This window comes from Poecile atricapillus, chromosome 7 (genome assembly GCF_030490865.1).
Source record: "Poecile atricapillus isolate bPoeAtr1 chromosome 7, bPoeAtr1.hap1, whole genome shotgun sequence".
NCBI classification, from domain to species: Eukaryota; Metazoa; Chordata; class Aves; order Passeriformes; family Paridae; genus Poecile; species Poecile atricapillus.
The window spans coordinates 11,163,404-11,189,303 of record NC_081255.1 but is presented as its reverse complement, the minus strand read 5'-3'; the positions used below and the strand labels follow the sequence as shown (position 1 = coordinate 11,189,303).

At 37.2% G+C, this 25,900-nt stretch overlaps 1 long non-coding RNA gene across 2 annotated transcripts in view; it reads right to left on the bottom strand.

The window, feature by feature from the left end:
* LOC131580746 (uncharacterized) overlaps positions 1-16,320 on the bottom strand; it is a 28,309-nt gene extending 11,989 nt beyond the window's left edge. Inside the window, exons 1-2 of one of the 2 annotated variants that reach the window (XR_009277949.1) lie at positions 14,596-16,320; positions 4,177-4,417 (exon numbers count right to left, since the gene is read on the bottom strand). This is a non-coding gene — a long non-coding RNA (uncharacterized LOC131580746). The remainder of the gene's footprint in view (positions 1-4,176; positions 4,418-14,595) is intronic. The other variant, XR_009277948.1, reaches the window with a different exon arrangement.
* Between the last annotated feature and the right edge of the window lie 9,580 nt (positions 16,321-25,900).

Below are 25,900 nucleotides of genomic sequence, written 5' to 3'. Positions count from 1 at the left end.
AGACTTGCAAATAGAAAATGCTATAAAGCATCTGAGAAGTTCTAAATTAATAGCATTTGAAGTCTCAGTGAATGCACATGATTCAAAGTTAGTGTTAATCTATTAAAAAAATAGAAAAAAAGGGAAGATTCTGATGTTTGCTTGTTTTTCACATGGAAGGCAGCTTTTGAAAGCTCACTGAAAGCCTTTACAGTACACTGAAATAATTCCCTCTGAGTTCAGTGGACCTCAGATGAGCCCTCTGGGCAAGAAATGGAGGGTAGATAAGATTTACAAAGGATAGCTTTGATTAAAAATGAATCTTCAAGAGGAAATTAAAACAAAAATAATTGAGTGCATTTACATCTATTTTGGCACAGGTTCCTATGAAATGCTGTAAACTGCACCGCCAGAAATTAAATGAATAATGGTAAGAGATTTCAAAATAGAATAGTTTAAAGAACCTGGTTAAGAGATATCATTGAGGCACCTCCTGTGATGAACACCTGCCAGAGACTGAGAGGGCACTTCTGAACACTTGAGGATGGAAACACTGATTCCATCAGTGTTGATGATTTGTGCTGATTGACAAACTTTGGTCTGGGGGAGCAGGTGGGAAATTGTTACCATTTGAGATTTCCAGATGGGTTTTGTTGAACAAATAACAAAAACTTTCAGATAATTTGAGTGAATTAGTTTACAAAGCTCCAATCTTACCAGTGATGCTGTAAGAAGGGCCACGTAAACATGGAGGAGAGTTTTATTTTGCCATTTTCTTTTTGTTTCATACCAAAAGGTGAGGCTCACAGGACATATGTAGCTGTGCCAAAACTTGGCTGTGATAATTGCCCTTTGATTCCCCTCTTGAGCACACAGATCTTTTTATGTCTGAGCAAAACCTGCACATTTACATTTCAAGGCTTCTAATGTCTTGAGGGTATAATTAATGGACAGGCACAAAATACACCGAGTTTGAAGGAACCATGTTGTAAGAAGGCAGGATTGCAGGGGAAAGAGGAGACAGAGTACAAATGTACACCAGCACAAGCCTGTGCCCTTTTGCAGCCAGAAGACAAATACAAGCTGATCTCAATGGCAGGTACTTAAGACAGTTTTCTTCTAACAATGGCTTTTCTCTTTTTAGAATTCCTCCAAGAGCTTGAGAAGAAAAGACTGAGTGCATTTATTTTATAGGAAAGGCGCTAAAACACGACTCAGTAGGATATAAATGCATTTCCTTCCTACATTACAATGCCTGTTTTCTGAGTAGATGTGAATACAGAAAACTTGAATTAGACAGATACTGCTTGAGTTCTCAGTACCACCTATAAAATCAACACTAACAGTTTTTAATTAATTGCCTCTTTTCTCATATGAAGCCACTTCACAAATTGAGAAGATTTGGAACAAGGGGATTAAGGTTTGAATTTCTGCCCTGAGCCACATGGCTCTTTTATGACCCTGAGTTGGTCACTTAAACTTATGTATTCAAAATTACCTATGGGATCGCAAAGGAAATAAACTTCTGCAGTTATCTAGCTGTAGAAAGTTTCTTCCACTTCTCTGGATCAAATTGGTGACTGTGCAAGTTCTCTAGCATTTCTGAGCTTTCTGTAAAGAACAGCAACATGGATTCCTTGTAACACCACCTCTCAAGGAGCATCAGAAGCAGCTCCATGGAGGATGAGCAGGAGCCAAAGGTGAGGACCGCACAGGCTATGCCCTCGCCAGCTGGCACCACCTCACAGTCTGAGCAGGGAGAACAGGCCATGTGATAGATACAAGAGAGCCTGGAACACCTATGGCACATACCAGGGAGGCAGGTAAGCTCAAATGGAAAAGAAGCAGGGAAAAGGGAGGCAGAGCAGGCTGCTCAGGGCATTTAAAGCCTACAGCTCCCCTTGGGGCCATGACAGTACCCACGTGCACGAGTTTCAGAAATGAGATTAATTAAATAGTTGCCACCTAGTCCAATTTGCTCTTTATCAACACAAAAGAAAGCTGGCCCAATTGCCAGGCTGTCCAGGAGACAGCCAGTAATGAAATGACAGGAACTTGGCTGGAGTGGAGAGAGCTCTGCCAGAAGAGTTGTGGGGAAAAGCTTGTGGAACACCTGCTCCCAGCATGGCTGGCTCCAGCTGCCACATCCAGATTTAAAACATTTTTATATGCAGCACTTTTTCTCCTGAAAGGAAAGAAACAGTCACATACAGTATTTCCAAGATTTCTTTTAAATATTTAAAAGCATCAGAAAGAATCCATCAGAAAATCAAGAAAATGAAACATAGCTAGCAAGATACAACTATGACTTTATACACTGAAGATGCAAATTTGCTGTGTGCATATGATCAAAGTTTGCTGGGCTTTAAGAAATAATTTCCTTCTGACTACATACAAGAGCATTTTGATAAGACTGCGTTGTAAGGGAATTTATTACTTCAAAAATATGCAGGTATGGTAGGTTTGGTGCATGTAAATAAGGATAAAGACACGTCAATGCATACATGTAACCTTTATTGCTACATGCTAATCCAACAAGATGTTGGGTAAATCATGCTTTTACCTGCATCACCAATTACGTTCTGTGAATACACCACAGAGAAAAAAACAAATGGAAAACACCTCATGTCTCTCTAATTCTATCTCTTTCTAGCAGTATCTACAACAGATCTTGTGGAGTCACATTATTATGCTTTATGGAAAAATTAAATTACTTTTCAGTGTGAGAGGCAGAAGCAAATTAAATTTTAAAGCCCTTCTTGCTGCAATAATAGCTCTAATTATTTGTCTCCATTAAAATTTATAATTGACAAACTTAAGACCAGTTTTTGTAAGCTATTCATATTACATTATCTGTCCTTTCCAATACTCACAAAGAATTGTCACAAGCTCAAATTTTGGGTACACAACAGAGGCAGATTAATATTACCATTAATTACTGCAATTAATGTAAATTATGCAGAACCAGTAAAACTCAATTACCAAAGAAATAATAGCCTTTAAACTGAAAATACAACAGCAAAAGCAGAAATTCAGCTCATAATTGCTTAATTGTGACGGAAAAATGCTGAGTAGTGTTTAGATTTTGGTTGTAATATGCTAAAGCAGCGAATAATAAGTGGCATAGATTTATAGACTGCTAATATATGAACATAATATAGGAGGTGGTATTCTATGAAGCTGCTCATAGACCACTTGTTTTATAGGATTTGATATTATTATTTAAACCAGCTATTTTAAAAATCAGTGCACAGTGTATTTCTCAGAGGAAAACAGACTGGCTTAATCCTTGTTTGAATGGAAAAACTCCATTCTCCCATTTTAAATCAATAGAGTAGGCTGTTCTTACAAAATTATTAGACTTTCATAAAGCTGTAACTTCACACACAATGTGCCCAACGTAAGTAGTGTTGAGGGGGTTTGGAATTAGGACTTGCTTACAGTTCTAATCTAGATTCATTACAACCTCTAATCTCAGTTAAAGGGTCAGAAGTTTGGGGTTTTTAGGAGTTGTATTATTTGTTATACAAACACTATGATAAAGATATAAGAATTGAAATGGCCTATAAAATTATGAACCAAATCACAGAGTTCCTGAAAATCACCTGCTCTTACTGAAGGCAAAAGAATTCAGGACTTTGTGTCAAAGAATCAGAATTTCACCAGCTGTTGTATTCAGATCCAATATGAGGATTTTTATCTTTACAGCTTTTGGTTTCAAGACCACCCCTCCATCTTAGTCCATATGCTTCTGAACTTATGATTTGGGTGAATAATAGAGAGTATTGTAATAGGTTATATCATTTAACAAATTACTTTGGGACATTTGAAAAGTCAGCTCTTGAAGACAAACCATATCTTACTTCTGAACTATCAACTGTGTAATACCAGTTAGCAGAAAGATATTCTAAATTTCAAGCAGTTCACGGTCTTGAGTGTACAGGTTTATGCAAATGTTATATATCTAATGGAATTGTGAAAGTTCTCATGCATTTCTTTTATAAAGCCTCCAGAGCTCTTCAATTAAATTCTTGTTCAGCAATCGGTCTCAAATATGAATTATGTGTGGTATTAAAAAAGGAAGAAATTCATATGTTTTGCTTTACTTTGCCCTGCTAAGACAGCTTTCTTTGGAATAAATAGCAGGAATGCTTCACACTGAACTTTATAGATTTACATTTTGAAATTAAGACTTACCCTGGTGTCAGAAATCTTAAATTATTATATTCTGCCAAATGTGCGAAATAAAAGGCATTTCTTTGGAGAGGGCACCCTTTAAATTCCCTTTGCAATCCGTTTTCCCATGTAATGTGCCATGAGCAACCTGGTTCAGTGGAAGGTGTCCCAGTCCATGGCAGAGGGGTTGGTATCAGATGGTCTTTGAGATTCCTTCCAAACCAAACCATTCTATAATCCTTTAACAAACAGGTGCTTTCCCCTGCAATTCAAGAGATAATGGTTTAGATCAGTTGAAAATACAATTTTCTGTTTAACAGAGCAAACACTGTTGTCATCAAGGATGCGTTAAATGGTGATCACATACTGTAAAATACCAGATAGCCTGAAAAATCTGACAGCTGTGAATATTACAAAATTCTGTGAAGAATCAGCAGAGGCCAGGTAGGAGAATGCTGCTGGTAAAATGCAGCTACTCTCCAGTGAGTATAAATATTTAGGTAATGTATATTTTAAAATGAAATATGGTACATGGAGGTATATGCATAAATAGGAATTACAAGTGAAAAAAATATTCCCTATTAGATATGTGCCTATTGAGGATTGAGTTCCTACCAGATCAAGTACTATAGGGATGATATTGACTGTATACCTAACTTGGAGGTATGGTTTGTCAGTTGCTGCCTCGAAGAAAAATCCATCAACTTTACAATTTATTTTTATATCTTAACAAAAAACATAGGAAAAATGAATGGCTTGATTCTGTACTTTCTCTGAAGGTTGGATTGCTCCTTCTTGGCCATTTTTCTCTTTAATTGAGTTCAAAACACTTTATATCAAACCCTGTAGGTACAGTTTCATGACACTTGGAAATCAGTTGGATCATTCATTTTCCTAAATCCAAGAATGTCTATAAAGTGTTCACAAGATCACTGCCCAAGCCTTCTATTAAATATTTTGTGTCATTTTATTCTAGCTGACTCTAAGTGTGATCACAATGCTTGATTTCTTTTGTTGGACAGGAGCTTAAGAATGTTCACTTTATAATATGAACTTTATAATTTTTTGTAAATAGCCTGTTCAAAAGATTTTTTTAAGATTACTTCTCGGTCATTTTATTTGGTTGGTTGATATTTTTTTTCCCTTGATAAGAGAGGTATAAAGGTATAAGAAGAAAACTTACAATTGGCTCATTTGAGGAAATGAAGCAAAAGGGCAGCCTTGGCACACTGGGCACAGACATTACCAGTGTAGTAAGCAAAAGTGTAACCAGAGTAAATGCCAAATGAACAGGTGAAAGAAAGCTAAAATAAAATGTTTGTTGGTCTGTAATGACAGGTATTACTCCTTGCACTTAACCTGCAAAATTGCTTCTATTTATCCTTACTCTTTGAAGGATTTAATTTCCTTCTTCTATATTACTGCATGTTTGAGTTTTACCTTTCTAGAAATGTAAACAATCACAGAAGAAAAATGGGGTGAGCACAGTCATGCCAGCATTCCTTTAGCCAGCAGGAAAGGCAACTTCATACACTGTCACTGTTGGACACAAAATGATTTACACAGACACAGCTCAAAGTGTGATGAAAGAAGAAGGAAGTTTATTTTGTTCTTTCAGTATTTATAGGTTTTCGATAATGACCAGGGATTGGATAGTCAGGTTATGACCTTCCCAACCACACTGGCTGTGAGACATCCATCAAAAGGCGTATCTTTAATGGAATGTATAAACACTTATGTTTCTAGTTACTTTCCTGGCAAAGTGGTTAGAAATTATGAAAACAATATTGAAAAGCATGATTTTCAGGGTGACAATACACCATGTACAACCTATAAGCAAAATCCAGCACCCCAAGTCACCAACCTGAAGCTGGACTGGTAACACCTTTTCTGCTGCTTTTCACCAAGCTGCCTACCTGCAGTTTAATATACTCATGCCAATGACACTGAACTCCCACTCCTTAACTGAGCTTCCTGGCCAGTGGAAACACCCATAATTCAGATCACCCATCCTTGTATGCTCCCATGTGACAGTAGTAATGACTGAAACTCCCAAAATCATGAGGTTGTCTTAGAAATCACTAATGCATGCATAATTTCTGAAATTATGTGAAACGAAGAATATAGAATGTTATAGGATAGCTTTAAAAATGCATTCCTAAGAGTATTTGTATACTAATATTACTCCTTTTATTCACTTTATACCAACACACAGTGTTAGCAGTTCTTGGACACTGTGTGATTGTTATGGCAGGAACATCCTTTTGGAACAGAAAAGTCAGGCAGGAGAACTCCCTCAATAAAGAGAGCTCTGACCCTGTGAGACTGTGATTATATCCCCTTGGAGGGGCAGTGTCCACCTGCAGCTGGTCTGCTTTGCACAGCCTCAACACACAGCTGGCTGTGGAGTCGCCACCCAGGGTATGAGGAGTGATGACAGCCAATGCAGCACTTACAACTCTTACAGTATAACCCTCTTGTAATATCTGTTGGTGTAATTCTTATTACAGCTTTTCTTACCCTGCTGAGAGCTCTCAGACTCCACTTGATAATATTTTTAAGGCCCTATTACAAATTCAGACCAAGTAAACAAATAAATAACTGAAAGTAAAGGCCACCCAACAACAGTTTCCTCCTAATGCAGAGCTCCATTCCTGAGATAATGTTCATATCCCACAAAAACACTGCTTTCCTTGAAATGGAAAATGGGAATTTTAGCAGCAGTAATATGACTACATAAGCTCAAAGATGGCACTGCTTCCCACTCAGAGATGGTACTTCCATACTCAGAACCCCCATCCAGCAAAACAACATTCAGATGGTTTAGATTAACATGTGTTTCAGTGTTTTCAAAATGACTGAGATATTCTGTAATAAAGATTGATCATAAAACAAGTGGTTCATATCTGGAGGAAAATACGTATTTTATTTTCAGTTTCAGCAATCCCTGAAATTATGAAATTTCATAATTTCAGACAATTAAATACAGTTATTTTCATCATGACCATAGAATTTCAGCCTCATCTGTTCTATGTTTTAAATTACAATATAAAACTCAAATTTTTGAACACCTGTTTTTTGTCTGTTAATAAAGTTCTATCATGGTTTTTTTTCCTGTTTCTGATGAAAACATGATCTTAACAAAAATCCAAATTTAAGAGAAAACAAAAACAACACCCACAAAAACCACACACAATACCCTCCCCCAACACTCAAATCCACAAACAAAATAAAAATTTCCCCCAATTTTATTCAGCATTTTGAGGTTTGATAATCCATTACTCCTCACTGCTTTTGGAAAATTATTTATCCCTTCTTTCTCCTTTCCTGGGAAAAAAAAATGCTTTTTGAGTATAACAATTTCCCATTCTGCCTCTTGAGAAAACACAGGAAGGAAACTAATATTTCTGTTGGCTCTTTTAGGAGAGAGAAAAGTTATAATGGACTTTTTTTTTTTTTTAAGACTGCAGAAAAGTCAAAGGTGAAATTGTACTTTAGCTGAAAGCACTGGAAACTCTTCTATTCACTTCAGAAACCAAGATTCACCTAAAATGTTTCCAAAACACACTTTTCCTACTATGATGGATAGTTTACAAATTGCTTTCCCCGTGCACTCTCCATGAAATTTAAACATCTGGCATTATCTTTGATGTCAGGAGAGCCAGACAAGAAAGTCCTCAGAGATCTTATTGCAGAGTGACCTGGTTATTAAGTCACACAAAAATGTTACTCTCCAGAAGACTTACAATCTCCAAAAGATGTATTCCCAGTTCTGCAAATCCAAGTTGATCCCTGAACAGTTTTATGCAAACCCATTTTCATTACTAGTTCTTACACTATTTATTGTATTTCTTCTTTCCTTATGTACTCTTTTCCCCAGTTTTATCATCATTGCCTTAGGCTGTGGTAAACTTTATTGTACTAGTTCCTTACAATATTAGAAGTCACAGGAAAATTTATTTTTTTGTATGTCTAAGTTCGCTTAGAAGATTCAGTTTGGCAAAAGTTGTTTGCCTTTTTCGTAATAAAGAGTACTTGAATTGATTTGAACTCTTTGGAACATTGAGAAAAATCAGAGGAATGGTATTGTTTGGGATTTTTTCCCCCCTTCCAACTTTGACTTTATCCAACTGTGTATGAAAATACAGCAACATGCTGGTTATATTTTGAAAGTTCTATAGAAAATATTGTATCAATATTATTTTTGCCAACCACCAAAGTAATAATAACTAATAAATAATAAATAAGGAATAATGTAGTTACACAAGTAATTAATAATAACTAATAAAATATTTTTTTTCACTGAAGCTGCTCTGAGTTATCAACAATCACAAGAATTTATTTTGCTGTGGTATGTTTCCAAGGACAGCACTATTTAATGCAAATCAAGTTATTTTCCTTAACATCTAAGTTTCTGTTTCTAGAAGAGATCACTGCCAACATTTCTTTAATAAAAGATCAACAATTTGGGAAGCAAGAAATTTTCCTACTTAAGCAATATTAGTGCATTCCAAACTCTCCCCTTGAAAACAGGGAATTTTGTACTGGCCTGTACATTGCTCTGAGACCTTTGTTTTACTGACAATAAGTGAAGCTAATACATAAATATGCTGAGGCTGTAACCCAAAGGAAGCAAGCTGCTCTAGTCCTCTTTGAGAAGAGCATCTTCCCAGGCCTGGGCATGGCTCCCAGCCAGCAATGAACACTCTGGAGCAGTGTAACTGCTCTGGTTTCCTTCAGCCCTTGAGAGCTTCTTGAGGTATCTGTGAAACTAGAGAAGGTAAGACTGGGCTAGAGAGTGAAAATAAAAGCTTTGTGTAGAAACTTGGGCCTCTGATTCTGTAAATTCCTGATTAATCTGAAGCATTGTTAGACTGAATGATTTAAATCCAGTTTCTTGACATTACACAGATTTTATGTGGATTCTTGGTTAGATACATTTATTCATATTTCCAGAAGAAAAACATACCTATTTGGCCATTCTTTTCCAAGTCATCTTTACTTAAGAGGATAAGCTTGCTTCTATTTTTATTTTCTCTTCAGTTGTCATTCTTTGGCAGTGCAGACAGAGCCCAGAATGAGCTAGCCATTAAAAACATGGAGATGCTGTTTGGGACTAGGCCAGTGTCCTGGGGTGACTTTATGACGTTTGCATCCCAAATCACCTGGTTTATGTTACATATTAAGTTCTGCACCTTTAATACTGGCTCTGAGAGCAAAGTGGGGGGAAGAAGAAGCGCACAGTTTGTGTTGAAGGAAAATATCACTCTACTGCATCCTGCTCCTGGACTGTTGTGTCTGCAGCACGGACAGACAGTGGGACAAAGCTTCTCTTTTACTGTTAGTTAGTTTTAGCTAGCTGAGGCAGAGGAGTTCCCTGGACTTTTTTTCCCCTTTTTTTCCCTTGGATCTGTTCAAACCTGCTCTGGACTGAAAAAACACCCAGCCAAACCCCGGGAGCTCACGCCTGTGGCCCACTGGGGCCTGGGCCTCGGCACTTTCCAGCGCCGGAGGGACTGATAAAAAACTGAGCGGGCTGAGCTACACCACATGAAAAGGACTTTTCTTGCTTGATTTGCCATCTTATCAAACAGCAAGAGGTTTTATTGTTTAATATTATTCAATTTCTGTTAAATAAACAGGTTTTTTCCACTTCTCTCCAAAGAAATTTTTTTTTCCCAAACCAGTTGCGGGGAGGAGCCGTTTGAATTTTTCTTTTCTGGGGGAACCCCATTTGGAGGTTCTCTCCCAAATTTGCCCTAAACTAGGACAATCAGAGATTTAATATTTAATTTCTGCCACTATCCATATTTATTGTCTTAACAAAATCTTATTTCCTTGTCTCTGATTCTATAAATCAGAGTTAATTATAGACTGAATTTGGTGCACTCCAAATTTGCTGTTGTTAAAACTAGCTTTTCTCAGTGGACTGAGAGACTCAAAATGGAGACCCACATCCTTACTAATATAAACATTTATTTGCATGCTTCACTAATTTAACTGCAGGCGTAATTTGGTCAATGCAGGACAACAAAAACATTGTTGTGTGGCTCCATTCAAAGAAATGAACATACACAATAACACCAATGCAACCTTTGATGATTGGAGCAGCATCCATATCAGATCACAGCCCTGCAGCCTTCTTGGGATATTCCTAACAGCAAACTTTGGTACATTCTAATTACCCAGGATAGATACAAGTGTCGTGATTACCTGTTTAGAGCTAGGCCTTTAACCTACCTCGTAAAGTAAAATGTTCTTAATCAGAACCAAATCTGCTGAAATGGTAGCAGAAATTGCCAGAGAAAAAATGTGAAGTCTAAACTACTTTTTCAAGTTTCCAGTTAAAGGAGTCAATGCCAGAACCTCATGCAGCTCTTGCTCCTTTGTCTCTGAGAGCACATTGATAACCAAAGGACGAGCAGGATCATTAGCACAGGATGCTGCTCTTGACTCTGGTTTAAATTCACCTGTACAATATACATAACAAAATAAAAAGAATGCCTGGTTATATACAAAATTGATTAAAGGTTTTCTCTTGATCTGCAATAACATTCAGCGTGAAGAGACATGAAAAAAACAAAAATGCTGGTAGAGGGCACATAAAACATTTTTAGGTGTAAGAATAAAATGCTGATCAGACATTTTTGTGTGAGAGATTTATACATTACCTTGATTTTAATGGTAAACTGTAAAAATATGTATCTATTAAATTATTCTATAAGTAGATGGCATTGTTAAATTGGAAGAATGCATGCAAAGTATTTAATTAATTCAGAAAAAATAATAAATGAAAATGAAAAAATATTCAAGTGTATTCAAGTATCTACTGTTAAAAATAGAACAATTGTTGATGTAATAATATAAAATTAATTGATTTAACATGGAGTAGTAGACTACTATTTCTTGGATGATTCCAAATCACAAGTACAACTTCAAAACAACAATATTTTATCTAATTCTTTGAAAGAAAATAAGAGGTTCACACAACATTCAGGTGACTGTGTGGTGAAGGACAGAAACAAAATGAAATAAATGTTGACATCACCTTGTATTTCTAAGTGCACCTCAGCAAAGTATTAAAAAAGACACTTTATTGTAAAGGAGCCTATGCCTATGCATGTAAGGGTCTGCAGAAATATGAGACACAAAAGGGAGAAGGAACCACTCCCTGAGCACTTCATTCTTAGTAGGGAAGCAATATTTATATTTATATAAATATTTATAAATTGACACTGCAATAACACTGAATTTTTATGGCACAAATAAATAGAAAAATGATTCATGAAGATAAAAACACTAATACAGATTTCTAACTTCAGAGAGTGGTTGAGTGCTACAGATATTTTAAACCTGATCTTTGAACAAAAAAGTTTAGTTGTATTAAAGAGAATCTTTCTCATCTTGTTGTGAATAAAATTACCTACATTATAAAAAGTCTTAATACTGTAACAAGGCACTTTTCAAAGTCCATCTGAATGGATGCTCATGAGAGCAGAAGAAATTAAATACCACAGAAAAAGGCAATCTCAGACCCAAATGAAGGATTTTATTTTTCCTAGTAAGAAGAAAAGCTCTTTCCTATTACTGCATAAGTAGCTGCAGCATCAGTGACAACCTAAAATAATAGTAAATAAATAGCACAAGTGTAAATCTGGAAAAAAACCAAGAGATATTCAAGCTAGAAAGCTGATTAAAGAATGAAAAAATGGCTTTATGTTGCTTTAAATATTTAAAATTTCAAAAGCAGGCAGATTAATAGTGTTTAAAAAGATATTCTTTCCTGCTGCTTTTCATAGCATCTACACAATCATATTGAATCAGAATAATGCCATGCAATATTTACAGCAGTACTTTACGATATACTTTTTCTTAAATGGCACACTATCTACCCTGTTTTTTACAAAATGAAAAATGCCTCCATTATATTCTGCCAACTATTCTTTGTGTGTGCAGTATAAAGGACAGAAATTGTCCCCAGAGCAGTTTTAGATTCTCAGCAAATCATTTAAACTCTTTATATTGTATTAAGGGCTATACCTGCAACATTATCTCTTACTAATTTTAAAATTACTTGTTTAGTAAATTCACATTTACTGCAAGAAAATCACGTCATCTATGTGGAAGAATGAGCATATTCTCAAAGTCTCTAACAGTTGCTATCTCTGCTGGAATTTGAAAAAGCAAGATAATTTCAGGACTGCGACTAGAATTTATCAATTTTTCTACTGTTTTGTCCTTTGATAGCTCTCTCTTAGCTGCTGTAAATACAGTTACATCCTAGTAATTTTCAAGGTAGAATTGCACCATGACATTTATTTTATTGAATAAACCAAATCTCTGAAAGCCCAGGGATACACAGGAGCTCAAACAGGAGCTACATTGGTGGAGGAATTCAACTGATAAACTCTGTCAGCTCTGCATATTAAGGTATCCAAACCAGCTTTTCTGTCGATCTTTTCTGAAATTTTTCATATATCTGACAACAATTCCCTCAAGTTTTCTCCTTATCTTTTTACATTCATATTTGTCAGATGTAAACCTTTACCAGAGCTTTCTAATCACTTCTAATTACGCTAGTACTACTTGGACTGTTCTACTCTGGAGGATGGAATCTGCATGGGATGTCTCTTTGTGTCTTTAATGTGATCTCATTCACTAAGGTATTGCAGTGTAATTATAACTCCAGGCTGCAGATGCAAAATTAAATCAGATGAAATTGAAAGGTTTGATTCCTCTGTCTCACATTTTTTTAGAAGGTTTCTTTTCTCCTGTAAAATTTGCTTCAATATTCGAAGAACTCACTAGTGTGCTCTGAATTCTCTGCATTTGTTCTTGACATCAAAACCAGAAGGAATCTTTAAGATTTATGGAATGAGTTTACTGTACAGGTTGAAAATAATAACATTGGATCTTCCCTGTAACTGTGCTCCGAGAGCTTTGTTGAGCCGAGGTGGAAGCTGTGGAGTTTGGTTGTTGAGGGCTGTGCTATCAAATGTCTCCAGGTCAATGCTACTTGGCAATCGCAGGTAAGACATTTCATGAGGTTTTTTCTCAGTTGACTTTTTTTTCTTTTGTCACACTTGTCTTCCTGTGGCACTGTCTCTTGCAACTGTGTGCACTGAGGAGCTTTTTCGAAGCAAACTGGCTGCCATAAGCAAGACTTGTGTGATCAAGTAGGCATTTTTTTTATACAAACAATAAGAGTCTACCCCAAAGATTATACTTGGGAGCAAAATTTGTGATTTTGTTCCAATCTCCTTTCCTAAACTTTAATTTACTTCAAAGGTCAACTCCAAATAACCTCTTTGTAATGATTTCTTTGTTTTATATTTTTCCATTAGACTGGTTTTACTTCTTACAGATATACAAGGATATGGAATTGTTTCACTGTTCTAAGTTCACATGTTAAATGACATCCTTATCACGTTCAGAGAGAAAACGTAGATGCACCCAAGAGCCATTTCTGTTGATACTAATTTGATCACAAATTAAAGGTCTTGAAGAGTATCATACAGCTGATATGATATAGTTGATATGATATAGACCAATATAGTTGAACAAGTCTTTTCTATTAGTTTTTATTTCTTGGTTTTGACCGACATGCCTGCAGCTACAGCTTGCCAGGTAGTTTGTGGAGATATTTATTTCTCAAGTATGAATGATAATAAATGCTGATATGGGAGTGGGAAACCCCTGCTTTGGCCTTTAGTATTCAGAATATCGGAAGCATTTCCACATCTAAGAGAACTTCAAAAGCTACACAAACCTCTGTAGATAACAATCTAAGCAAAGGACAGCATATTATATTACATAATATTCAATTTAAGAAAGGGAGGATAATTTTCAGTCTTTCAAGTGCCTGGTAGGAAAGCTATAGGAAGATAATACAAGGTGTGGGGGAAGAAACAAAAGAAACAGGAATAAAAGAATAGAGCAGAAAGACAGATTCTTCATAAACTTCAGACTTTGCATAACACACAGGCCTAAACCTCTGAAATTCCAGCTGTCCAATAGGGTAAGTTGATAAAATAGCAGCAGTTGTTTTCATTTTCACTGTTCCTTGTTGTGGTGGGCTTTTAAGTTTGCCAGCTAGGTTGGAGGCTTTTACTCCCTTCGGCCGTGTCTGGGGTGTACGCCCATGCCCCTCGCTGCCGCGATTAAAGCTTCTGCCGGGCTCTCCCCAGCGCTCCCCCCTTTTCCTGCCGCCCGCGGGGGGCCGTGCCTGCCGCCGTGCCCCCCTCCGTGCCCGCCGCCCGCGGGGGGCCGTGCCTGCCGCCGTGCCCGCCGCCCGCGGGGGTCCGTGCCCGCCGCCCGCGGGGGTCCGTGCCCCCTCCGTGCCTGCCGCCGTGCCCGCCGCCCGCGGGGGGCCGTGCCTGCCGGCACCGCAGGCCCCTGTCCCGCGCCGGGTGCACCGAGGGGCCCCCACCGCCGCCTTACCCCGCAGCGGGCTCGCTCACGCAGGCCCCAGCCCGCGTGAGCCCGGGCTCCGGCGTCAGCTCGTGTTTCTCCCCGTGCTGGGTCCACCTTTGTTTTCCCTCCGGGCGGCCTGGACAGCTGAGGAACACCTGCTCCTTTGTTGTCGGGGCCCCGGAGCCGGCGTTACCTTCCGGCTTGCTCGTTTTCCCCTGCGGCGCTCCAACCCTGCGCCAGTCCCGGTGCGGGCGGTCGCCGCCTCCGCGGGGGATTCACTTTTTGTTACTCCGGCCCCGGTGCGCTGTCTCTGCCGCTTTTACCCGTGCTTCCTGTGTCCCAGTGGCAGAGGCTCAGGTGGCCCGATCTCTCCCCCTTTCTCCTGCGGCTCCACCCCGCCTGTGAAAAAAACCCGAATCCTCAGAAATTAATTAGAGAATTCCCATGTCCGTTACCGCTTATCTTTACGTGTTGGTATTTTATTCGTAGAAAGTTTGTGTGCCCACCAGCTGTAACTTCTAACTGGTTCTTAAAATTCCCAGCCCCCCAGGGCATGAACCCTTTAAAAGGTGACGATCAGACCCCCGTTCTTTGTCTTTTCTCCTGGATTTCCCCCTACAGAATAAATCTGTGACTTGCAAACCAGAAAGAAGTCCCCCCTTCATTCCTTCACCTGACCTAACAGACGTATGTTCAAAGAAAGGCTGAAAGCTCAAAACCCGAACCGGGGCTCAAACAGCAACCCTGGCCCAGGCCCCTCTTGGCCCGTGCCAGAGAGAGGAAAAGAAGATATATCAGAGCTAGCCCGGGAAATCTCTGGCCCTTGTCAGTACCTCATTATATCTCACCAAAGAATTATAGCTGGGAACAAGCATCAAAAAAATTCTTTGTATTCCCTATTACCATATTGCTTGCAAGCTCTTTAAAGCACCTGAGGAAATCAGGAGTTCCATTTTTACCCTAGTGAATATGTTCACCTTCCTCTTGTTTCAAGGTACTCATTGAAATGTATCATGCACCTGAGAGAATACTTTTTCTTTCAAAAACAGTAAAGGATCCCAAGATGTTTTTCTCCCTAAATTACCCTTGTGATATTATTAAAAAAACTTTTATATCTCAGTGTGCTCAAATATAAACAAAGCTTTTTTTTTCCCTTTTTTTTTTGTGTTTGTCCTTACACATCAATAAAATTTTATTATACCTCTTTTATGTTTGAAGATCTTTTGTTATAAATGGTGTGCAATGAAAATGGGGGGGTGGTATATGAGAGGAACATCTTAGGAGGGCATGGGAGAGTGGAACAGAAGTCTTTAGGGTGTCATTCTGATTTCAGCCTTTTACAGATAGCCGCACTTGGTAACTGAGAATAGACTCAGCAAAGAACAGAGTGCTGGTTGGTGCTTTTGTCATTGTTGTCACAATGACACCACTTATGCAGTTATGAGTGTAACTGTCTGTTGGGGGGTTAGGTGTCCTTCCTTTTGTTCATTCTCACCTATGGAATTTTTTGCCCATTAGTTGCAGGGAAACCTGATTGCTGGTACTTGTTGGGTGCTTGTGAAACACAGGGAGTTTGGCTGGGCTAAGGGGGACAAGGGATCTCCTTCTCCTTCTCCTTCTCCTTCTCCTTCTCCTTCTCCTTCTCCTTCTCCTTCTCCTTCTCCTTCTCCTTCTCCTTCTCCTTCTCCTTCTCCTTCTCCTTCTCCTTCTCCTTCTCCTTCTCCTTCTCCTTCTCCTTCTCCTTCTCCTCCTTCTCCTTCTCCTTCTCCTTCTCCTTCTCCTTCCTTCTGCTGCTTCTCCTTCTCCTTCCTTCTGCTGCTTCTGCATCTTCTGCTTCTTCTTGTGCTTCTTCTTCTTGGTTTGGCCTTGTGATAAATGTATCTTTGGATAAAAATTCGTAAAAGCATAAATAAATATAACTGTATCTATAACGATGTAAGAAAATATAAAATATAGTATGGCCTAAAGATTCCTCCCCAGACCCAGCAGTGACTACCCACTCAGGCGGTAATGATTCTAAATGACGCTCATCAGCCTGAGGCTCCTGCCCTCCCTAGCAGACACCGGTCTTCCAAACCAAGACACTGTGTAAGGTTTCAGAAAAGCCAGTAAAATGCCATTATACTGTCCATATTATGGATCAGTATTTCATATGGTGTGCATTAAGTAAAAACAGAAGAACTCAGAAAGAAATGCTTCTAGATCTGGCCAGAAACTAATTTAGAATCACATCACTCTCAAAGATGCGACACAGGCAAAACAAAACAAGAATGTGACATCCTGGAAAAAATTAAGCAAATCACGAAGCTCTATGAATACTCAAATTAATTCACCCAGGAATAAATTGGAGTACAAGATCAGTATATGCAGAAACACTTGGTCAAATGTACTAAAGATCTGTCCTGGAAAGACGAAGAAATTCCTGCCAACATCAGAAAAATAAAAAAAATAAAAATCTGCATACTGCTCTTGGGTCGGATTGTATACATGGCAGTCATACCTTTCAAAGTGGCTGTTACTTCATAGACCAGCATCCAACAACCAAACACTGAAAATTTAGTATATATTTAACTCAAGGAGGAGTAGAGTGATCCAGAAAAATTCTACAAGATATTGACAATAAAACATGCTAGAATGGAAAGATACTTTTAAAACCATTAAAAACACCAAAAAGTTTAAAAACTTTCTGTAAATGGTTTTCCTTCTCTAAAGAATTCTTCACTCCTGCTTACTAGATCTGATTACCTTTGGAATGACCCCATGGCCTGCTCTATGTCACACGTGCAAAGGATAATTTCTTAGCTCACATTTTGCAATCAGGAGCCATGATCATCCTGAAAATTTGTTGGTTTCTGTTCTCTATAGTAGGGCCTCAATCTACTTACACCACTGACTGCTTTTCTCAACCTTCTTTCCTTTCTTCCAGTCTCTGGGTTCTTCTGAAGAGTCTGTGAAGTGATGGAAGTCCTGCAACATCTAAACTGCCCTAGTCTTTCTTGTGAACTCCCTCACAGAATTTCTGCCTCCAGAGGAGCTCACAAAGTCTCAGTCATTGGTTTTCAAATAAAGGTATTTTTCCTGTGACAGATTTCTCAGACTACCTGCTTGCCAAGTGAACAGGACCTGATCTGGATCTCGGCCCTTAAATGGTTTGATTTTATGCAAATATATGATGCAAAGCCATTCAGAGTGGAACAGAGAAGGATAGTATTACATCTGAGAGTCTGGGAAGGAGAGGTGGTTATTTAAATGCACATACTGAGACATAAGTGCAGAACTGGTACTGTAACATCCAGAAACCCTCAAAACTCAGAACTGGACCTGCTAATTTTCCTTTCAGCCTGGCTGAAGTATTGCTTTCAGATGCTTTTCCACCTTTACAGTCAGAACTGGAATGGATCTTTGCTGCTCTGCTGAGAGTGACATTTGCTATTAGCTACATGAAGCAGTTTGTAGGAACAAACAGCCACTGAAGAGTTGTCTCTGCACCTACTGCAGATTGAGATGATAAAGCGGTTCTTTGGCTGCAGAAATTTCTAATATGTATGCCAATGCCTTAATCCTAATTATCTATAATCTTCCATGAGGGAACTGAGACTCTATCTTCCATCAATATGTCTAGACATGAAGATATTTGAGTGTCTAACTCTAATTGTGATGGATAAGAGGGCTTAGTGAATTTGAAATCTCAGTCTAGGAATATCCCAAATCAGTCTGCAGTCAGCTTCAACTGAGGTTTTGCAACACCTTTTGGAAAAGGAAAAACTATGCTTGAAATAAGGTTTGATTTCTTAGAGTTCTGAATGCTTTCATTTTCATGAGGTGTAAGAGGAAAATAGCACAGGATGCAGTGAAGAATGCTATATGCAACATTGGAATACAGAGGAATTTGGCTTGACTGACTGTTATTAGAACCAGTGTCTGGGCAGCATATTGGGGTTAGTGATCCTATTTACAAAAGGTACCATGGGATCACAGCTGATGCAGACCTCTGGAATTGATATAGACTAGCTGATCCAAAAGGCAGCATAAACAGAGACTCAGAGCTCCCTGAAGTCATGCTGATACAGTAGATTAATACCTCAGGGGAAATCATTTGCAATTCCTACAACGTTTATCATCCAAATATTGATGCATCCTAAACATGGTTAGTCTGGGTGCATTTCCTCTCCCAATGGAATGATGGAGCATGTTCAGGACGCTGTGAGTAGCTCAGCACTATCAAAGCTGCACAAGTGCAGATAGATGGATACAGATATACATGTCAGAGATGGCAGCTGCAGTAGTCAAAGGTGTTCTGTTGTGCTATGGAGCCCTCCCAAGAAGTTAAATATATTTTATTAGCTATGACTTGCTGCTCCATAAGGATAAAACAATAGAAATGCAGTGCCTTGATTCATCTTAATCTATTTTATGCCTGTAACTTCCAACGATAACATCCTCCTTGCACACACATACAGTGATCAGAATATCATTATTTATTTCGCAATGCTGTTCATCATGTCATGAAAAAATCATTATTGGGACAGTAGGCCAACTTTTAAATCAGACAGTGTCTGTAGATAATAATGCTTACCATTGTGCTCTTAATTCTCCTGCCTGGATAATCAGGTGCCAACTGTGTTGTCCAGGCTTAACACACAACTAACACATCCTGTTAAAGTGCCAAACCTAGAACCTGAAGTTCTAGGAGAAAGAGTTTGACTGAGCAGCTGAAGAGAATGGTATTTTCTATTGAAAAGTATTGAAAATACTTCATATTGCCTAATTTGTCTTACATGTGCAAAATCAAAACTTAGGCATGTAAATGCCAATCCCATGGCCCACACTGAATAACTATATACAAGACATATAAATAAAAGTTGTGTCTCCATATCAATCATGAATGAGGTTTTCTAACATAAAATAGGCAACTTTTAAATTTTGAGAGTAGTACTCTGTGTTGGATTCCTACAAAATGATTCATTCCCAAGTAACAATTTACTGATCCATAAGGACAAGAGAGATGAAGTTATCTTCTTCTCATTTATTTCTTAATTTTAGAACAAATGACAAATTCTGTAAGGAATAATGAGTCAATACCAATTAGTGTAGGGTTAGGTTTAATTTTAAAAGTCCACAACCTAATTGGACTTCTTAAGAAGTAGTTTTCAGTTAATTCAATCTTCCACAAAATTCTAAGGCTGTTGTATAAGAATAACAAACCTGAGTATTTGTTCCCCAGCTTGTTGCCAGTATCAATTAACTTTCACTTCATAACATAACTTGCTATTCTTTCACTGGTTTTGAGAACTGTACATGTTTTCTGATATCAGTTATAAATTGAAGAAACAATAAATTCCATGCCCCACAATGTATATGAAATTCATATGGGTATAGATAAGAAAAAAACCTGAATTATAAAAAGTAAAACACACATTGAAAAACAAATGTATTGGAAGGAAAAGGGGAAAAAAAGGAAAAAAGAAGGAAATTTTTCATGTCTAGTAACAGAGAAAGAAAAGTTCAAAGTGATCTTAAAATGACACGGTTAGTACTTTCTGTTCTGCTAAATTCCCCCAGATTTTAGCATGCTCCACTGAGTCAAAAATTACTGTATGATCCTTTTAGGAGAAACTTTTACCTCTGCATTCAATGATGGAAATATTTATCAGATTTCCCTTTCAGTGTGCCCTTTACTTTTTTTTTTTTTTGTATAAAGTCCATGACAGTTTTGATTTAAAATTTGATTTAAAATTTAAATTAAGCCTGGTGGAGGGATTTTTTTTGTTTTAAAAAGTGTTTATTTCCCATTATAATAGAAGCAATAATGAATAATTTTTCATGTCATGTAATTGATTTCTCCAGAATTCAGTCAGAATGCTGCCATATGAATTTCCATACCAACAGCTGTATTGATTTCCTACTTGGCCAGCACTTGCTGATTAACACATCTTTATGTTGCCACACCTCCAGCTGTACTTTTGACTCTGCCACAAACTCCTCAAATTAAATGGAAACTACTAAAAATTTCAATCTTCTGCCTTTTCATTATGATTCTCTGTTTTAAATAGATGAACCATTCTTCTTTAATAGAGGAAATAATGGGTTTTTTCTCCAAAAGATGTGGAGTGTACTCCCTCTTATTCTTAGGGAAAGGAAAAAAAAGGGAATGTTTTCCACAAATTTATATTTAAACAATAAGGAAACTTTCTCCATTCATTTAATTATTAATTTTAATTTGCTTTTTTTCTCATATATTTTACCTTTATAAATTATGCAAGGGGGGTTTCCCCTTTTTACAGCTGTTGAAGAGCCTTTCCAATAAATGATGACTAGTTTATTTATTCTTTTATCATCTTTTCATTAAAAAGAAGCCTGTCTGCTGAACTCTAAGTGATGAGAAAAATCTTTCCAGCTATGCATCTTTTGTGGTTTGCAGAAAAATAGGCAAACTCCTGTTTTCCCAGACAGCTTAGATGGCCTTTTGAAATATTGATCCTGTATATAATAATAGATGACTACATTTCACATTTTATGCCATTCTTAGCCCCAGGTATTTGATAGCTGGTTTAAGGAGAGTAAAAGCTGTTTCAAATTCCCAAGCCATGGAGCAGCTGTTAGAAAAATATTTTTTCCCAGTTAAACCTACACTGAAGTAAAAATAATTCTATCAAAATTCTGTGGAGTATGCAATGCATTTGCACATTTAATTTATAAGAAAGGTTAATTGCATTGCTCTGCTGGCACCACCCGCTTCCATGCTGCAGCCAGAAAGCATTAATGATTTTAAAGAATTCATCAAGGCAGTAGATTTTTTCCTATAGGGTTGCTTCTGAGTCTTCTGTGCTCAGCCAAGCAATAGGAGATGCACATGTATCTGCTGTGATTATATTCAGAATCCCAAGAAGTTTGACCCTCAAGAAATGTCAAACAAAGCTCAATAATAAATGAATTTTTGACTCCAGAATCAAAACAACACAGGCAAAATCATTTCTCTATAAACCTTAAGTTATACATATTTCAGGAGAATGTAACTATGAATGTTGTATGTTTGACCATTTACAGATAATACGTTCATGCATTATCCAGGTAAATTATTTCCTAATGATTACAGTTTCAAAGAGTAGGATAGATTACTTTTAACACAATGTTGATAGAGAAAAAGTGATACAAGAAGATTCACTGTTTGTAAAATACAGCACATTCATAAAGCATATCTGTCTTAACTGGATTGTTACTGCTTGCACATTATGATCATTGCTGTCTTCTGTAATCATGATATTTATGAGACACAGAATAATAATTCCAGCTGGCATTAGTGGTGCTGCTGAGTCATCTGGCAATTATTGGTTCAGACCTCTTGAACAGAGGGCAGGAGGCAACCAATACATTTTGTCCTTCCTTTAATACAAAGACAGTATTGTCCACAGCATTCATATCAGCTCCCTGCACAGATTCCAGAAATGACATGGACCTGACACACACAGCAAGATGGTGCATCTCAGCACAGCTACATCACATCTCTGAGAGAGCCTCATGGTCAAAAGACTTCTCCTGAATTAGATGATTGACTGCAAAAGAGTAATTTTAATACAAAGACCTTCAACAGTGATTTTCTACTAAATTACTGTGAGAAGGAAAAGATTCATTCTGTTTGAAAGCATTTTACTTTACCTGCAGTTACATAGAAAGTGGATCCAAACCCTCATGCCCTGTGCATTAGAGCAGTGAGCATAAGGAGTTCAGACAGATTCAATGAAGGTCTCAAATCTGCCAAATAACCCACATTTCATGTGAGAACCTGTTAAATATCTTACTCAGATTTGAGAGACACAACTAGCCTGTCTGACTAGGTTCTTTTGAAGACCCAGACTTTAATGAGATTCCAGAATTATGAGGACTAACTCCAAATAATTTGGATAATACACCTGGCATTTACAGTGCTTTTGATACAGCCACTAAACATCGACCTACTGTAATTAAGCAAGTTTGCTCAAGAAAGTTTCCATTTATGAAACACTCAATAAGCTGGGTTTTTAAAAGAAGTGCATCACTCAGCTCTTTCCAGTTGAAGCCATTATTTACTGAGATGGAGCTATTTATTAATGAATAATCAACTGTATGGCTGATTAATGCCAATAACACACTGTGCTTTAGATATGGGTCAGCAGAGGAGAGAACTCCAGTGCCTGATCAAATTGGATGAGCTTTACACTGAATTCTGTCACACAATTATTTATTTGAAATTGAAAAATGGTTTCTGATATAGAAAAAACAAACAGTTAAAGTAAATGTTTTAAATAGCCTCCAGGAAGTGTAAGTCCACATAAACCAAACCAGAAATGTTCTGTTCTTATCATGCTTTTCATCTATGCATATGAATAAATTTATTCAAAGTAATGGTAAATGAACCCATAGGTATATACGAGTTGATCTTTTAAAATGTACAGGCCAAAAAATAATTATTTTTTTTTTATATACAATGTGTTGATTGGTTGACTATGATATTGCTTTTAATGCTGTTTCTTTCCACTAGGAGGCACAAACTACTCACTAAAGAAAAATAAATTTAAAAATTTTGCATATGTTCAAAATCACTTTCATTAAGGAAAAATGACTAGTGACTCAAGACAGAAGAATATAACCCTTTAAAGAGAATTGTCATTATGTGATACATCCTCATCATCACTTAAGCCCCTCTCTTAAATCCAGTCCCCTCAAAGCCCAGCAAAATGTCCTACAGGTATTAGAAACAGGTTTTAAATACTCTTTAAGAAAATATTCCTAGCACACTTTGCTAACTTCCTTCTGAAACATATATGAACAAACATAAGCAAAAGAAAAGCAGAGGCAAACATTTAACACACTTCTCATCATGATAGAAAAAAAGTATTTTTCTCAAAGATTTTCCTGGCACTGATACCTTACCAGTTATTGAAAGGTTATTTCTAATGCACAAGACACCAAATCACCAAAATGCTGATATTACTTTTTGTTCCACAGGGTTTCCTTGCACTGTCACCAGGGCTATAATGAAGGCTAACAAAAATAGTAATTATTTTAACTACAGGCTACTATATAAATTTAAATGCTCCATTATTTGGATTTTAAGATTCAAGTCAAAACAGCAAAGAAACATAATGCCAATGCTAGGCCCTAGTTTACTGCAGATTTATTTGAAAAGAACCCTCAAATCTAATAAAAATCCATTAATTAGTATTTTCTTATACCTTATTCTCCTTCAATGTAAGTCTACTATGGGCATAATTATAATTAAAAAAAAAAAAAAGACCAATTATATAGAGGAGGATTTTCAAGTATGTGAACAAGAAAATTTATCTAGGTCAGTATTGGGGAGTGTGAGTAGATGATGCATATTTCTAATCCTAAAATCTATTAACCAGAACTACTCCTGTGTCACTGTTGGACACAAAATGATTCACACAGACACAGCTTGAAGTGTGATGAAAGAAGAAGAGAAGTTTATTTTGTTCTTTCAGTATTTATAGGTTTTCAACAATGACCAGGGATTGGATAGTCAGGTTACCACCTTCCCAACCACACTGGCTGTGAGAGACATCCATCAAAAGGCAAATCTTTAATGGAATGTATAAACACCTATGTTTATAGTTACTTTCCTGGAAAAGTGGCTAGAAATCATGAAAACAATATTGAAAGGCCTGATTTTCAGGGCAACACTCCCGTAAGGTAGACTTGTACCTTTTTTAAAAAGCCAATTTCACTCTTGTGGCCCTGTGTTGACACATTTATCATAAGTTATTTGCACTGCAAGATTTATTCATTTTATATTTATATGGCCTATCTTCATTACATCTAAAGCACAGCATTTTTTAGAAACATAAAGAATTCTTCAGGGTGCTTGTAAATTAAAATTTTAATCAAAACAATATTGGTTTGAATGCAAGTAGCATTCTAAGGTAATCCTCAAAATTGATTTTTACTATAGCGTCTAAATGATTTTAAATCCTGATGTCTGAGGAAATTAAGATTACATTGACACCAATTTCTGTGCCACCAGAAGTTTGAATATTTATACTGCTATTAGTTTGGAAATACACTGGGTCCCCTTCCTACTTAAATGGACATTCTGACCATTTCACAGTTATTCAGAGAGGGTTCATAGCACCTTTAGACAGCTTTGCCAGCAGAAGCAGCCTATTACACCATTAGAGTGCAATAGATTAGAGGTTTGATTCTAAAAGTAGATTTGAATAGCATAAATTAATAATATCTGACATCTCAAGCTGCAGAAACTTTTGATATAAATATAAGTAGATCCCTTTTGGAATGAAATGAATTGTGTGAAAAGACTATCTGAAAATGACACTGGCAATGAGCTCTTACTAAAATACACGGAGTCACCTAACGAATAGAATTTTCCCTGCCACTATATTCTTGCACACTTTTAACACCTAAAATATAACAATATGCTTTATAGCAAAAACTTACGTCCTGTTCTCTAGACAGACATTAAATAGTCAAATGAAAAAGATGTGAAAGATTCTAGAAGTTCTATTGTAATTATTATTTTCTTAGGAGGAGTTCAGAATTTCTTAATTTGGAATCTGTGTTTAACTAGTTTCTTTAACATCACGTTGGTGTTAAACAAAGGTAAAGTACTACTTACAAGAAGTTGCTCCACAGCTTTTGATTTAAGATGCAGGACAAAGGTGAATCAAGCCCACTGGATACAGTGAGGGGGTATAATGCTTTGAAATCAACACCCCATACATGTTTTTTCCAGCTAAAAGAAACCCCACACTGAAGTGTGTGCTGCTTTCTCAGCTCTTTCCCTACATGTGTATGGGTTTTGAAGAGATTTTGCTATTGAAGGCATGCAAAATTTTAAAATGCTCTTTGAGCAGACAGTTTTACCATTTCTATTCACAGAAACCAGATAACATCCAGAGAATTCAACTAATGCTATCCTTTTCCCCGTAATTAAATTTTTCTAATTGCATTGCAAAGTTTGAACTACACTTTACTGGAGATACGAGTACCAGTAAATGTTGGACTTCTCATTAATCTAAACATACATGAGTGATTGTGAATCAGAATTCCCTCATTAATTTCAGCAGAAACTCATATTTACTCTCTGGCAAATACCTTACATGCTAAAACATATAAATAACTTCCCTTATCTTGGTAAGTAACAGCATAAGTGGAGCTGCAGATAAGTGCATTTGCAGCACTCTGAGTCATTTTTGGAGTGCCATGCACGGTTTGTTTGCTTAATTGATTTTATGCATTCTTATGATTTATGTTTATTTATCAAATTCACAGAATGCAAATGCTGACCCAGGACTTACACACACAGTGTTTGGACTTT